A 16753-nucleotide genomic window follows, 5' to 3' on the forward strand; every position below is an offset into this window, starting at 1 on the left:
CATCTCCCCAAGTACCAGCCTCCTTGTTCCCAGCACTCCACGAAGGCACCCATAATCACCACTGATCCTGAGCACCTGCACCAGTCTACACACCTGGGGGGCTGATTGCCACTCTCCCTATAAATAGGAGAGTTCTGCTTTCAGTCCCTGCCGGATTATTGTACAGCCACGTAATTATTACAGTGTTCTCTACCTAATTAAGCAAGCTATCCTATTTCCCAAGTATCCTGTTTTTGTTATCTTCTGCTCACCGTGTTTTTTCCCCCGTTCGTTTCCAGCCCCTTGTTCCGAGACCAATCCTGTACCTCCCTCCCAACCACCTTTCTGCCTTCCCGTTATCGACCTTCGCCTGGACTGACTCCCCGCTCTGTTAACTGAACCCTGCCTGACTATTCGACCATTCTTGCCTCCCGGACTTCGTACCTCTGCTACCCACTATCCACCCTCCAACAATACATTCATACCCGCCTACGTAATTCTCACATATCTCCACTGTCATCTCCAACTACTACAATAATCATCATCATTGTCCTTTTACCCTGGTGTCTGTATCTGCTTCTGGATCCTACCTCTGTCCTGAGTCCCGGGAATCGTGACAGTTAATTGCATTTCATTGTACTGTACTGTTCAATGGGAATAAAGTTGAATCTAATCTAATTTCTTTTAAGTGTAAAGGGCTAAACCCCTAAGTAAATTATGGGAAATGTACTCTATTTGTCTATTTTCTTGCCTGTATTAAATATCCTTCCATAATGGGTGGATACAATTTCCAACATGTTAAAAGTGTATTTGGAGTTAGAAATGTTTAAATAATAAAATAAATAAATTGAATACATATTCCCAACAAATGTATGTATATAGAAGTTAATTTAATTAAAATAATTAAATACCCCAAAAAATTGGTTATTCAAGCATATTTTAACCTAAGCTTTACATCTCCTCATTGTGTACTGTTGTAGACAGTCTATCATTTTATGTTCACGATGTAAATGATGTGATACCATAACTCTTGTGACTATTGTTATAAGTTAACATGGGGAATTAACCTCAAATGACCTCATTTATTAACACAGGGGAATTAGCCTCATCTGACCTAATTGAAACATGAGGGAATTCGTTTTCTGATGTTGAACCGATGCCATCCAAATATGCAAATTATCAGATGTGAAAAACATGATTCTTAACACACCATTTGCCCACACGTACCCCTTGTACATTTTGTCTCTCTGTGGTTTTCCTGTGAACAAGCTCTGCATTTATTCTACTTCACTGTTGAAACAAACCTTAAGATATCCTGTGAAGTCAGACTAACAGTAAGAGTCTCTGAGAAATGACATTATTCATCCCAGATATGGCAGCTGGACATTTCAATTTGTTCATCTTTCTTTTCTGTGAGTTATTCCTCTTATCTAAATTGTATGATCTATTTGTTTCAGAGTATTCTTATTACCTCCACTTATTTAATGTTTTTCTTTAAGAAGTCTAAACTGGATTATTGTGAATTTTATGGTTTACAATAATTAATTTTATTCCATTGATCACCATATTGATCATCTGACATTACTCAGAGAAGAATGAACACTTCTTGATAACATGGATTATAAACTATTCTACTTGATCAACTATTTAGATCAACTAGTTTTAGACTCATGTTTATCAATATATATTTTTTTACATTTACAAGATGTTCATGGTAATTACTATTTTTTTATTTCTAGATGCCTTCCAGCCCATCAAAGCCAAAGGTCAGTACTAGGTCCATAAATTAAATACAATAATTCAGTTGGAAAAATGTAGTAATGGTGGTAGTATGGTTTAATACAGGATTTGATTCCCGTTTAACTGTTGTTCCACCTTAACAGGGGTTACTGATCGAGTCTCAGAACAAATCTAATACAACAATAATATGAAAATAGTCTTAATACAATACAAGCAACTGCACCGCACCTGAAAGTGTCATCAAGGTGCTGAGAAATCAATATTGGCTCTAAGCTCATCAATGAATAGACACATAGCTCTATATACTAGGGGTTTGGAACCTATCAGTGTTCTTTCTTGTATAGAAATACTAAATAGTAGTAATAGCATCTAAATTAAAATGTAAAACATGTTTACTCTACATCTCACGTGGTACTAGTGCTCATTTTGTTAAGCTTATAATCATTTGTTTGAGAGTATTGAGTACCTTTGCTTCAAACCTACTCTACAGTAAGGGCTTAAGTGCTATAGTATCTATATGAGTATCTATATGAGTAGTGAAATATACCCTGGATTGCAGAAGTATTCTCCCCCTGGGACTTCCTCCCCACAATAATTTGCCTCAAAAAGTATGATTTCAATGGTTTTCAAATGTAATTTTTGGTCCTTTAACTACATTACATATTTGATCTCTAAAGAACAAATAGAGTTTTGAGTGTAGTGATAAAATATTGTCAGTACATATGTTCTGTTTAGACAAGCAGGAGTCACATTCAGGATTTCAAGTAACAAGTTACATGACCTTTACATTTATTACCCTTCATTTGTCTCTTACAAATAAAGTTCTGTAGCATACTGTGGTCCAAATGTAATTTTATCACACATTCAAATACTAGGAAGATTTTATTTTATTGTCATGAAGAAATCAGTAGTTGGTAGATAGGTAACAATAAAAGATCAGGTTATCCGTATCTCTAACATTGTCACATTAATAATATTGCTGTTGGAGATTTATAAAACCACTGAGATATATCATAGATAGTCACCATTCTGAACTGATCTCCAGGACAGTAAAAAGACAGCTTAGATATATTACCACGAGACCATTAGTGCAGTGGTGTCACGTCTTCGCAGGCGGAACAAGGAGGAGCAGGAGAACAGCGTAACGGTCACAGTCTTTTAATATGGTTGATAAATGAATATAGGTGAGCAAAGCGTAACCCAGCTCTTTGGGTATACAGAGACAATTACACACAAAGACAGGGGGAGCAGAGGGAACATATATACTGGGGGGGATGATGAGGATGAGGAACAGGTGCGCTAAACAGGACACAGGTGAAATGCATAATGAGATGGACGGTGGTGTCAGAAGGCCGGTGACGTCGAACGCTGGAGCCTGTCTGCTGCAGGGGGAGGTGAAGCAGCAGAGGGCGCAGATGTCACAGTACCCCCCTTCTGACCGGCCCCGGGGCCGACCCAGGGGACGCGGAGCAGGGCGATCCGGACGACGCTGATGAAACTCGCGGACGAGGACGGGAGCCAGGACGTCCTTCACCGGAACCCAGCTCCGCTCCTCCGGGCCGTACCCCTCCCACTCCACGAGGTACTGGAGGCCCCCTGCCCGGCGCCTCGAGTCGACGATGGAGCGGACGGAGTAAGCCGGGGCCCTCTTGATGTCCAGAGGGGGAGGGGGAACCTCCGGCACCTCACACCCCTGAAGGGGACCAGCCACCACCGGCCTGAGGAGAGACACATGGAACGAGGGGTTAATACGGTAGACGGGAAGAAGGCGTAACCGATATGTTACCTCGTTGACTCTCCTCAGGACTTTAAAGGGCCCCACAAACCGCGGGGCCAGCTTCCGGCAGGGCAGGCGGAGGGGCAGGTCCCTGGACGAGAGCCAGACCCGGTCGCCCGGACGGTCCGCAGAGACCTTTTGGCGGTGGACAGCGAGCTGGAGGTGAGCTTGCACTGCCTCCCACGTGCCCGCTGCCCGCCGGAACCAGTCATCCACCGCAGGGGTACCGGTCTGGCTCGGCGTCCAGGGCGCCAGGACCGGATGGTAACCCAGTACACACTGGAAGGGTGAAACGCCCGTGGAGGAGTGGTGCAGAGAGTTAAGTGCATATTCAGCCCAACGCAGAAACTCTGCCCACTCCCCCGGCCGGTCCTGGCAGTAGGACCAGAGGAACCTACCCACTTCCTGGTTTACCCGCTCCACCTGCCCGTTGGACTGGGGATGGTAGCCCGAGGTCAGGCTGACCGAGATCCCCAGGTGCTGCATGAAAGCTTTCCATACTCTGGACGTGAACTGGGGACCCCGGTCAGACACGATGTCCTTGGGCACCCCATAGTGCTGGAAGACGTGTGTAAATAGGGCCTTCGCGGTCTGTAGGGCAGTAGGAAGGCCGGGCAGAGGCAAGAGGCGGCAGGACTTGGAGAACCGATCCACAACGACCAGGATGGTGGTATGGCCCTGGGAAGGGGGAAGATCAGTTAAGAAATCAACTGACAGGTGGGACCATGGTCGTTGTGGAATGGGCAAGGGGTGCAACTTGCCCACAGGTAGGTGCCGGGGTGCCTTACTCTGGGCGCACACCGAGCAGGAAGAGACGTACACCCTCACGTCCTTGGCTAAAGTGGGCCACCAGTACTTACTGGCCAGGGCGCGCACCGTTGGCCCGATGCCAGGATGACCAGAGGAGGGAGATGTATGCACCCAGTAGATGAGGCGGTCGCGGACAGACGCCGGCACATACGTACGACCCTCAGGGCATGTGGGCGGAGAGGGCTCGTCACGCTGCGCTCTAGCAATGTCCGCGTCCAGTTCCCATACCACCGGTGCCACGATGCACGACTCCGGGAGCACGGGAGCGTCATCCACTGGCCTCTCCTCCGTGTCATGCTGGCGGGACAGTGCGTCAGCCCCGACGTTCTTACTCCCCGGCCTGTAAGTAAGAGTAAAAACAAACCGGGTGAAGAACTTAGCCCACCTTGCCTGGCGAGGGGTCAGCCTCCTCGCTGCCCGCATGTACTCCAGGTTCCGGTGGTCCGTCCAGACGAGGAAAGGGTGTTTAGCCCCCTCTAACCAGTGCCGCCACGCCGACAAGGCTCGAACCACGGCCAGCAGCTCACGATCACCTATGTCGTAGTTCCGCTCCGCCGCACTGAGCTTCTGGGAGAAGAAGGCACAGGGATGGAGCGTGTTACGACTCCCCGTCCGTTGGGAGAGGATGGCACCGAGCCCACAGTTGGACGCGTCCACCTCCACGATGAACTGGAGCGACAGGTCGGGATGGGCCAGGACCGGAGCGGAGGTGAAACGGTGTTTCAGTTCCACAAACGCCCACTCCGCCTCCACGGTCCACCGCAACATGGTCACCCCCCCCTTCAGAAGGGAGGTGATCGTAGCCGCGACGTGGCTAAAGCCCCGGATAAACCTCCTGTAATAATTTGCGAAGCCTAAGAATCGTTGCACGTCCTTTACTGTGGTTGGGGTCGGCCAATTACGCACACCGTCAATGTGAGGCTCCTCCATAGCCACACCTGTGCTGGAAAAGCGATATCCCAGGAAGGACACAGACGACTGGAAAAACAGACACTTCTCGGCTTTCACGTACAGGTCATGCTCCAGCAGTCTAACAAGCACCCTGCGAACTAACGAGACATGTTCGGCGCGGGTGGCACATAGACTGTATATAAAATGGACGACGCCCTTTCGCTCTTTTCAATTGGTGAAAAATGAAGCCACCAGTGTCCTGATACGGCGCGGACATCTTGGACTTGCGTCTGCGCAGATAGCGATCTTGGGACCAGTTCTGCGCAGTAGTTATGCGCAGTAGCGAGCAGGAAGTAAAGCCGTAAAGCCGCGAAATCAACGGCCCCTCCCCTGTGCCCCGCCCTCACTCTCCCTCGCAGAATGCGCATACCGTAATCAATCGCAAGTCCAAGTACAGTACAACCTTTGCTTGTTAAACCTAGACGATATGTTATAGCCTAACTTACATCATGTTTAACCTTAATTTAGAATAGGCCTAATACAAAAATAATTGGTAACTTCTAGCTAACAATCCCCTGCTATTAACATGGCTATTAACGAGGCTTGTTGTCTTTTAGCTAACGTTAGCTAGCCCATTACATTTATTTACTAATTAAATAGCTTATAAATTTAACTTACCGAAAAAAATTCAAAGATCGATTGGAAATGCCAGATCGGTTAGCACAATGTACTGCAGAACAACCCATTATGTCCGTGTGAAATTATATCAATTATAGATATTTAGAGATTAAATGTAAAGCTCCAATCTCCTCAGTCCTCCGAAGGAGGATGGCGCTTCAGTGGCTCCTTGGCTCAGATAGCTGTCAATCAAAGCTGTGAATCACGACGTCACACCACCGTTTTTAGAGCATTAAATAACTAACTAAAAACCAACTTATTTTAAAAACAAACTCTTGAATTTACATTAGCGTGATACAAACTACAGTAAATGACAGAAACCAGCTTCGGAAAAAAGATAATTGAAGGGTAATTTAATTGTTTAGTTGGTCTCGAGTCCCATTGAATAACATGGGGAGGGCGGGGTTTATGACCTATACTGGGACCACTCACCAGGGGGCGATCGAGACGGTTTGGCTTCACTTTTCAGGGCTTGTGCGGCACGCTTGGGGTGGCAGTGTAAATCAAGATGTCATCGATATACACCACCACGCCCTCGCACAACATGTCCCAGAATACGTCGTTGATGAAGGACTGAAAGAGTGAAGGAGCATTCATCAACCCGTACGGCATCACTAAATACTCATAGTGGCCAGACGTGGTACTAAAGGCTGTTTTCCACTCGTCCCCTTCCCGGATACGCACCAGGTTATAGGCACTCCTGAGGTCTAATTTAGTGAAAAAGCGGGCCCCGTGCATCCTCTCCACCTCCGCAGAGATCAAAGGGAGAGGGTAGCGGAACGGAATGGTGATCTTGTTCAGCGCTCGGTAATCGATGCACGGGCGCAAACCACCGTCTTTCTTTTTCACAAAAAAGAAACTCGAGGAGACCTTTGACTTGGAGGGCCTAATGTAACCCTGTTCCAGCGCTTCCTTAACGTATGCGGCCATAGACTCCGTTTCGGTGCGGGACAGTGGATACACGTGACCCTTTGGGAGTGCGGCTCCGTCAACGAGGTCTATCGCACAATCCCCCGGCCGGTGTGGTGGCAACACAGTGGCCTTCGCCTTGAAAAAAACCACAGCCAAGTCCCTGTAGTCGGGGGGAATGGGCACGGCGGGCGCACTGTCTGGACTTTCCACCGAGGACGAGCCAACGGAAACACCCAAACACCTACCTTGGCACTTCCGCGACCACCCCGCAAGACTCTGACTAGACCAGGAGATGACGGGGTCATGTAGGGACAACCAGGGAAAACCCAAAACGACTGGGAACGTGGGTGAGTCGATTACATCAAATGAAAGGGTTTCGCTATGTCGGTCGCCGGTAACCATAAGGAGGGGGGCAGTGCATCGTGTGACCAAGCCCGACCCTAGTGGCCGGCTGTCCAAAGCTCTCACGGGTAGGGGGGTAGTGAGGACCTGAAGGGGTATGCGTGAACGCAGAGCAAAGGACATATCCATGAAATTCCCAGCTGCGCCTGAATCTACCAGCGCCTTACACTGGAAAAGCAACGGAAAGCCGGGGAACGTAACTGGGACAGTGGACATAGAGAGGGAGGAGGTAAGTGGTGAATGGGCATGTGCTACCTGGGGTGACGCGGAAGTGCCCTGCCTGTCGCCTCTCGATTCGGGGAGGGAGGTGCGATGTGGTGCGGTTGTACGACCTCGTCTCCTCTTGGAGGCACTCCGCACCTGTCCTCCCCGACCCCTGCCCGACAGAGCAGCCGCCCCCAGGTCCATGGGGACGGTGGCGTTTGGTTGGCAGGGTGGAACGGGCGGGCCTCTTCCGGGACGTCCTCGGGCAGCTAGCAGGTTGTCGAGACGGATGGACATGTCTACCAGTTGGTCGAAGGAGAGGGACACGTCTCGACAAGCCAGTTCCCTCCGGACGTCCTCGCGAAGGCTACACCGGTAGTGGTCGATCAGAGCCCGCTTGTTCCACCCCGATCCCGCTGCCAGGGTCCGGAACTCCAGAGCGAACTCCTGCGCCGATCTCGTCCCCTGCCGTAGGTGGAACAGCCGTTCACCCACCTCTCTCCCTTCGTGCGGATGGTCAAACACGGCTCGGAAGCGGCGGGTGAACTCGGCGTAGCTGCCCTGGGTGGGCTGCTCGATGTTCCAAACGGCGGTGGCCCACTCCAGGGCTTTCCCGGACAGGCAGGAGACGAGTGAAGAGATCTTCTGGGCTTCGGTCGGCGCAGGTTGCATCGCCTGGAGCGCGATGTCCAGTTGCAGCAGGAAACCCTGGCAGCGGTCCGCCGCCCCGTCTTGGTCCCTGGGTAGCGGAATGCGTATCGCTCCCATGCTGGGCGGCGTGGCTTGGGGAGGCCGGTGCTGCGGGGTTCCGCTGGCTCAGCTCTAGGCGCTGCACCGCTTTCAACACAGTGTCCATCGCGGCGCCTAGGCTGGCCAGCATTGTCGAATGTACTTTTACCGCCTCCGCAACACCGGCCTTGCCTGTGGCTCCTTGTTGCTCCATTTCCTTTGTCGTCTTTATTTAGGTGTGTAATTCTGTCACGTCTTCGCAGGCGGAACAAGGAGGAGCAGTGTCTGGGTCCTCTCTAGGTTTCTTCCTAAAATTCGACCTTCTTAGGGAGTTTTTCCTAGCCACTGAAATTCAACACTACTGTTGTTTGCTCCTTGGGGTTTAAGGCTGGGTGTCTCTGTAAAGCACTTTGTGACAACTGCTGTTGTAAAAAGGGCTTTATAAATACATTTGATTGATTATGGAATTAAAATAACATTTATTGGAGAAAAATTTGACCTTATACTCTCTGACTACAACCTTTATGCCTATCCTTCTCTTCGTACCAGGAAACCTACAGTCGTTTTCAGTTCCTATCCAATCTCATTTCCAGACTCTTCTGAATTTGCGGAAGGTCTGGTGGAACAATTTAATGAAAGCAAATAAGCAAATAAGACAGTTGGGAAACATCCCTGCATCAATAGCCTTTAGTTTAATTGGCTTAGTCTACTGACCAATCATCTCCCACAATCTGTGTTTTGTTAACCCAAGCACCAATCACTACAATGTTGTAACATTGCTGTTTGACATCTTTTTTGCATATGCTGACTTTTCCCACTGACACTGAACACGCTGCATAACAAGGCAGTTCTTGCTTCATTAAAACTAGTTCATTATGATCAAAAAAGTGCTGTTGCCTATAAGCTTGTTTTATGAATTGGCTGACTCATTGTAGACTGAATGTAATAGAAGTGTTATTTTAGATGATCAAACATCAGAAATGCAGTTCCATTTCATGCCACATTGCAGTATTTTGATTGGCTATATTTCAAAACATGACAAATACTTCACACTTCCACAGGATGACAGTCACCCCCTAAAGTCCAACTTAGACTGTTAGGTGTTCCTGGCTTATTTGCTCTGTGCACAATAACCTGGGGATGAGGTTAATTTCTATCTTGCCACCAAAATTTAACGCCAAATTCAATACATTTCCATACATTAAATGAAACAAAATTTTGAAGAAGTGTGGTGAATATTTATGCAATCCTCAATTTTCAAACATACCATCTATCTGGCACCAAGATGTTAGCAGTAGATCCTCTAAGTTGCGAAGTGGCACCTCCATGGATCTGACTTGTTTGTCCAGCACATTCCACAGATGCTTGATTGGATTGACATCTGCCAACACCTTGAACTCATTGGTTTGTTCCTCAAACCATTCCTCAAATATTTTTGCTTTGTGGCAGGGTACATTATCCTGCTGAAAGAGGCAAATGCCATCAGGCAATACCATTCCCATTAAAGGGTGCACATGGTCTGTAACAATGTTCAGGCAGGTGGTACGTGTCAAAGTAACATTCACATGAATGGCAGGACCCAAGGTTTCCCAGCAGAAACTTGCCCAAAGCATCAGACTGCCTCCGCCGGCTTGCCTTCTTCCCACAGTGCATCCTAGTGCCACGTGTTCTCCAGGTAAGCGAAACGTACCAGGGCATCCACGTGCTATAAATAAAAACAGGATTCATCAGACCAGGCCACCTTCTTCCATTGCTCCATGGTCCAGTTCTGATGCTCATGTGCCCATTGTAAGTGCTTTCGGCAGTGGATCGGTGTCAGTATGGGCCCCCTGACTGGTCTGCGGCTACACAGCTCCATACGCAATGAACTGTGATGCACTGTGTATTCTGACACCTTTCTATCAGTACCAACATGAACTTTTTCAACAAGTTGGTTCGGAACTCATGGGCCAGCCTTCGCTCCCCACGTGCATCAATGAGCCTTGGTCGCCCCTGACCCTATTGCCCGTTCACCGCTTTTCCTTCCTTGGACCACTTTTTATAGGAACTGACCACTGCAGACCGGGAACACAAGGGCTACAGTTTTGTAGATGCTCGGACCCAGTCGTCTAGCCATCACAATTTGGCCCTTGTCAATGACGCTCAGATCCTTAAGCTTGTCCATTGTTCCTGCTTCTAACACATCATTTTTGAGGACAGAATGTTCACTTTTCCCACCCACTGACAGGTGCCAAGATGACGAGATTGTCAGTGTAATTCACTTCACCTGTCAGTGGTTATAATGTTATGGCTGATTGGTGTATGATTAATGAAACACTGAAAATGTATTTATTCCCTGACATTCCTCCTAACAGACCTTCCTCGGCCCAGTCTGACAGTGATTCCTACAGTCATCAGAGAGAGAGGCTCAGTTGAGATGATCTGTGCAACTCCTTCATCTCTCTCTGAGTCTGAGTGTTACTTCAAATTTGAGGGGCAAGTGGAGTTTACCCTACCAGCAGCCTGTCAACAGACACTCAGAATCACAGTAAATCATCTGTTACGGTGGACAGGTCGAAGTTCACCTGCTGTGGTCAAAATACAATGTCAATACAGTAACACTGGCTTTCAGTTTAGATCCATATTCAGTGACCCATCTACAGTCACAATTCAGGGTAAGAAGACTGTTTTAATTGTTTTAATCAATGTACTGTTTTGCCATGTTTCTCTTCTGATCTTTTTATTATACTGTTTGTTGTACTTTTATTTTTTATTATTTTATATTGAATCCTAATTTTACCAGGTAAGTGGATTGAGAAAAGCTTTCTCTCTTAGCTATCCCATTAAACAATCAAAAAATATATGTTTCCCATACTAACACTGCATTAAGTATTGTTAGTATCCAAGATCCCTCCCTCCATAAACAGAGGGTGATAAGGCTGTCAATAATTTCAAAAAAACACAAAATGCTACATTTTATATTCTCACAGATCATCCTCAGCTGACAGTGATTCCTACAGTCATCAGAGAGAGAGACTCAGTTCAGCTGATCTGTGAGACTCCTCCATCTGTCTATGTGTCTGACTGTATCTTCAGTGAAGTGGGGAGATCTAGTCTGCCAGGCTCAACCTGTAAACAGACGGTCACAGGATCTCAGCTGCTCTCTTGGACAGGTCAACCATTACCAGCTGTGGTCCAGGTCACATGTCACTACACTGTAGGGATGTCTCACACATCTCCTGTCAGTGACCCAGTTTCTGTCACTGTCCAGGGTTAGTAGGTTGTTAATACAATAATAGCTAAACGTATAATACACTATATCCTATAGCATAGAAATAGTATAATACAATGGTATAATACATTTTTACCTATTTAATAAGGAGCAAGGAGGCATATTAATTGGTCAAATTAAAATGGCTGAGATTTTATGTTATACAAAATGAAAAGTTGCATTCCTGAAAACAGACCTTAGCTACGTTATATTGATAATCTAACAAAAAATAACAAAGGTGATTGTGTGAAGTCTCAAAAAGGAATGTTTTCCTTTCCACAAAAGACAAAAAGGAAGGTTTTGAGTGAGGAACAGAAGGGTTTAAATTAAAAGACCAAAGCCAATTGAACGCTTTTGTTCCTCACATATATATATATATATATATATATATATATATATATATATATATATATTCTGGCACCAAAATAAATATATTGAACATTGTTTTAGTCATTTATACAGAGCTTTATTTTCATAATGCTACTGCATTTACATAATATTATAGTTCTCTCCCCACAGGTGAACTACAGAAACCAGAGATAAATATAAATGAGTCCTCTGATGTCATCTCTATTACCTGTGTTCTACCTGAGTCTGCCAGTGATGGTAGCAGATGTCACCTGTACACTGGAGACCAGCCTCATCCTTACAAAGAGACTCAGGCCAGAAGGATGAGGTCATCATCATCCACTCAGGTGATCTGCATATTCAGTGTGTCTAAGAGTGACCTGTTCAGAGGTCTGAAGGTGAGGAGAGATGTGAGCTGTGACTACAGAGAGATCATAGACTCACACGCTGTCTCCCCACGCAGTGATGGATACAGCTTTACAGGTAATGGAGTAATTTATAGCATCACATTAAAATGTATTGATGTTATTTGTTAATATTCATTGTTTGATTTGAAAATTGTCCCATGGTATGAACATCTTAAACTAATTCAACATATTAGCATAGTAGAAATTGTGTAATATGAGCATAGACTGAAGAAGGTTAAACATGCAGAAATATTTTAGTGTTTTGTAGATTTATTTGTAAATGATACAATTCGAATGCACTAAATACACTGTCTGGTTATGTTTAACATAATAATGTAACAATTTCCCCCATGCTTATTTTATCATTAGTTGTGGAAAAGAGACTAGTTTGATATAACAAACAGAATGATATGCAAACAAAAAATGTTTTCCCAGTTCAGAAACCAGTGATTAGTGTCAGCCATAATGAGAAGGATTTCATAATTCCTGGATCTCACTTCCTTTTCAGTTTACAATCACCTGAGTAACACTACGATATTAAGTGAGACATAATTAAAATGCTTTTAGATCTGCCAGGAGATCTCATGATCAGTGATCCAACAACTAAACAGACATCTTCTACAGCAGCAAGGTTGAACATCTGTTTCTTTTGTAAATATCAGAACGTTTATTGTGACACTGTTGTTATTTATCAGCCAAGCTTGTAGGAGTGTTAAAAAAGGTGTATCAGAACTCAAGTGTGGATACAAATGCAGGACACAGGAGGCAGGAAAAACTGTTCAGGTATTTATTGGTACTGAATCGGCAGGTAAGAATCGAGCAGTCCAAACAGGCAGGGTTTCGGTACACAGGTTATCTCGGCGAAGGTACAGTCGGACGATGAACAGGACAGTAGGGTCTGTAAACAAGCAGGAATCTGGTACATGGGAATACTGGAACGGAACACAGGGACAAAAACGAACTGACAACAGGGACATGGAAAAGCACAGTGGGATGATGGGAACATGGAATTCACCTGGTGGGGGCGGAGGCACAAGGAAGACAGGTGAACAGAATTAGGGTGAGGGTGTTTACAAGGGAGTCCTAGAGCAGATGTGATCCCATAGAGAAGGATACATTAGTTCTTGTGTAATGAGTTACTTCTTCTCACAAGGTTCAACCACTGCTTCTAGCACCCCGGCAACTTCATCAGGCGTGTTGACCATCTGTATCTAGTTGTTCCTCACAATAATGTGGTGTCTTTACCAAACTGCCAGAGAGGTTAAACATTTTTATTTACACATTGAAATCATTTTATTTTTCTCTTTTGTTTAATGAGGACAGTCAGAAAACAGACTAAAGCTAGTGTATGTCATTCAATATTACTGTTTGAACAAATCAGGATTATCCTCAGCCGCAACACTTAAAGAAGGGTACGTCTGTTTTCCCCGTAACTCCTTCAAAGAGCAGCAGGTTGTACTGAACCTCAATAGAGGGAGACACAAAGCAATCAGTGTACCCAGACGTGGTTAACTGGGGAACATTCTGGGATTCTACCCTCCCCTCCCTCCTCAATGTCAATTCCACTGCCTCTATAATGTGAAAAACCTGCCATGTTGATCACTTCTACAGTACAGTTTCTAGACTGATAAAAAGAAATGCATAACAAAGTTTATACTCAAACACATAAAACTGACATTGGCCTCACTCACCGCATCTCATCACTCCTTAACAAACATTCCTGACAGGCTGTCCTTTGACTGTGCTGGCCTAACTAATATTGAAGAGCTGGATTCACAGAGCTTCAGTTGGAATGAGAGATTATGAGAGGGCAGTTTCTTTGGCCTTCTTGTCCAACTTACAAAGATTCATACAAGCCTAAAACTTTCCGCTGTTAGTTTTTCTCCACTTTTACACCGTATCCTAAATTGTTGTGGGTATTTTTTTTATTCGATTTTTCTTGTGCAAAGTTTGTGGGCATTCATGGTAGATATTTGTAGGGCATATTTATTATTTGCTAATGAACTTTCTGTGAATGACAAAATATATGTTTTTGAAGGTGGTGTCCTGCAGCTTCTTTTTAAGTTTCCTTTTTGTTTGACCTTAAATATTTTAGGATTGTTTAGTATGGCACGACATGTAACACCCTCACAAACATTCCTCATTACTAAAAACAGAGGCTCATATTTCATCCCATTCAGACAGCTCACTGTATAATCTAATCTTTCTTGACACCAGGCTGGTCTGTTAGTTTTACTTTGACAACTGGCAGCCCAGAGTTCAAATGAAAGTGAGCATTGCCACAGTTTTATTTTTAAGGTGTTTAATAAGTTGTGATGTTTGTCAAATACACTAAAAACCACACACTACTACGACTACTATACACATGTACAAACACACTATAGATCCATTAGCATATGATTTCTGTTGTACATTTGATAATGGGAGTCATGAGCTGTGGAGGTATAGTGGATTCGGGGGATAATGGGTTCTATTCTCTATTCATCTGAACCCTGCCGTCATACTCTGGGACATACATTTAGCAGGGCTTCAAAACTGTTTATCAGAAAAAAAATTGGGAATTTAAAACCAGGTAGAAAGTGTGTGATAGAAGCTGAACACATTTAAACAGCATTGTACTGTTTTTTGCCGGACCATGTCAGCGGAGCTGGCCAAGAAGAGCGAATGTCAATTACTGACTGACTGTGCCATACAGTTCACGGACACTATTTGTGGTGGAAATAAATAAGAAATGTTAGTCAATTTAACACAATGCTAAATTGTGTCTAGAGACAGACAAAACGCGTAGTGCTGTGGCCTAGTGTTTAAAGACAGTGCCTCTCAGGTAATTGACCTGAATTCAAATCTAGTGAGAATCACGATATTTATTAATTTTATATGCGGGCCGCATTAAAACTGTTTATGGTGGAATTTTCAAAGTATGCACCCGGCCATGCTTTTTGGGTCAGGATAGACAAAAAAGTAGCTGGCTACAACATTCAGTAGCTATGTTGTGGTAAGCCTGAACTAAAACTGTTTACGTTTATACGGTATTGCGACTATCTTTGGTAGATTCCACGATTCTCTCGTCTTTACACCTGATGAAAAATGTAGTTATCGTCACCTTTATTGTTATTTATTGTATCAATATCATTCACGAATGAACGAAAAAAGTATGTTGTTACGCCATGAAATGAAATAGCTTTGGCAGTGTGAAGTTCAGACTCGCTATTTTTTCTCAATTCTTACGAATATTTCTCAATTCTTACGAATATTCCAGCAAGTTAGTAGATACTGGTTAAGCCTATTGTTGGTTAATACGCTGTTAAAACGTCCAGTGGCAAACACCATACAGTTCATATAGATGCTATTTGCGGTGGAGGTAAACTTAGTAAGAAACGTTTGTCAATTTAACTGTATCAATGTCATTCTCGAATGGGCAATTAGCTGTTAAAAAAGCGAGTGGCAAAAGAGGATTTGTTCAGGATAGACAAAACTTCGTTGGCTACACGATTCTCTCGTCTTTTCACTTGACGAAAATGACAGATATCGTCACCTATATTGATACAGTGGTTATTGTATCAATGTAATTCACGAAAGGGTAATAAGCTGTTAAAACGGCCAGTGGCAAAAGCCATACAGTTAATAGATGCTATTTGTGGTGGAGGCATACCTCTGGCATAATAAGAGTTTCTCGTTGCTAATGTGAATTCAAAATTAGCTTTACATATTATGGAAATGTGATTTCAAAGTACACTCTCATTCAGGCTTTGTCTGTGTTGTCTAGTTCCTGCTGAAGAGAACGAACAGTCAACTGGAAATGACAATGTAAGTTCAATCACTGTTTCAAGACTTGCAGGCTTGATGTTGCATTTTCATAAAGATGGTACATATTTATACAGTAACTTTTAACCATTTAGAGTACTGTTGTACACGTCTGAAGTGAATCTATATTTTCCCCATCTAGTCTGGTATATACCACATGTACTGCTCAGTCCCTGATCGACCAGCAACTTCAGCCCAGACAGTTGGGCTGTAGAGTCTTCTGCAGACACACTGAAACTACACCACTGGTTTTCTGTTGCTACATTTAAAAGGTCTCAAACAAATACCCTATTTTTAACATAATGTCTTAAGTTCACATCACTTTACTTGAAATTATCACTTACACCTGACTTTTGTTACATATCCATAATATCTATTTTAGTGTTTAAGTAATTCGGGACATATTATTTTTGTATTTGTTTCTTCTTTTGCCCCTAGTAAATTATGTTTAATCTGCAGTATTAATGTTTATTGTCAGCTGTGTGAGGAGTTTTTCCATAGTGCTTGGATTCAGTTTCCAATATTTATTCCAGTATTTGGAGTAAACATTTATATCAATTGATGCCTTTATTGTATACTCACACATTATGCAACATGCATATTGGATATCAAGTTACTTTAATTAACAGTAATTAGGAATGGATCCAAACAGAATTTCATCCAATAAATGTCATTAATTCAAAAATATGCATTCTAAATGTAATGTAGTGTTGTAAAGGACAGGTCTGGAAACAAGTCCAGATTAATTTAAACTTGCTTTAATAGCAAACTGTAACTAATCACACAAAGGTACTGACAAAGTAAAAGGGCCAACTTAGAACA

The 16753-nt window shown here is 44.2% G+C and overlaps 1 long non-coding RNA gene across 2 annotated transcripts in view; it reads left to right on the forward strand.

The window, feature by feature from the left end:
• Positions 1-16753, forward strand: part of LOC105008626 — an 86404-nt gene that overhangs the window by 18820 nt on the left and 50831 nt on the right. Inside the window, exons 1-2 of one of the 2 annotated variants that reach the window (XR_004574710.1) lie at positions 1248-1391; positions 1719-1745. The exons of the other annotated variant lie outside the window; for it this stretch is intronic. This is a non-coding gene — a long non-coding RNA (uncharacterized serine-rich protein C215.13). Of the gene's footprint in view, positions 1-1247; positions 1392-1718; positions 1746-16753 lie in introns of those variants that run through there. 2 annotated transcript variants of the gene reach the window in all.

The sequence above is a fragment of the Esox lucius genome, chromosome 17, assembly GCF_011004845.1.
Source record: "Esox lucius isolate fEsoLuc1 chromosome 17, fEsoLuc1.pri, whole genome shotgun sequence".
NCBI classification, from domain to species: Eukaryota; Metazoa; Chordata; class Actinopteri; order Esociformes; family Esocidae; genus Esox; species Esox lucius.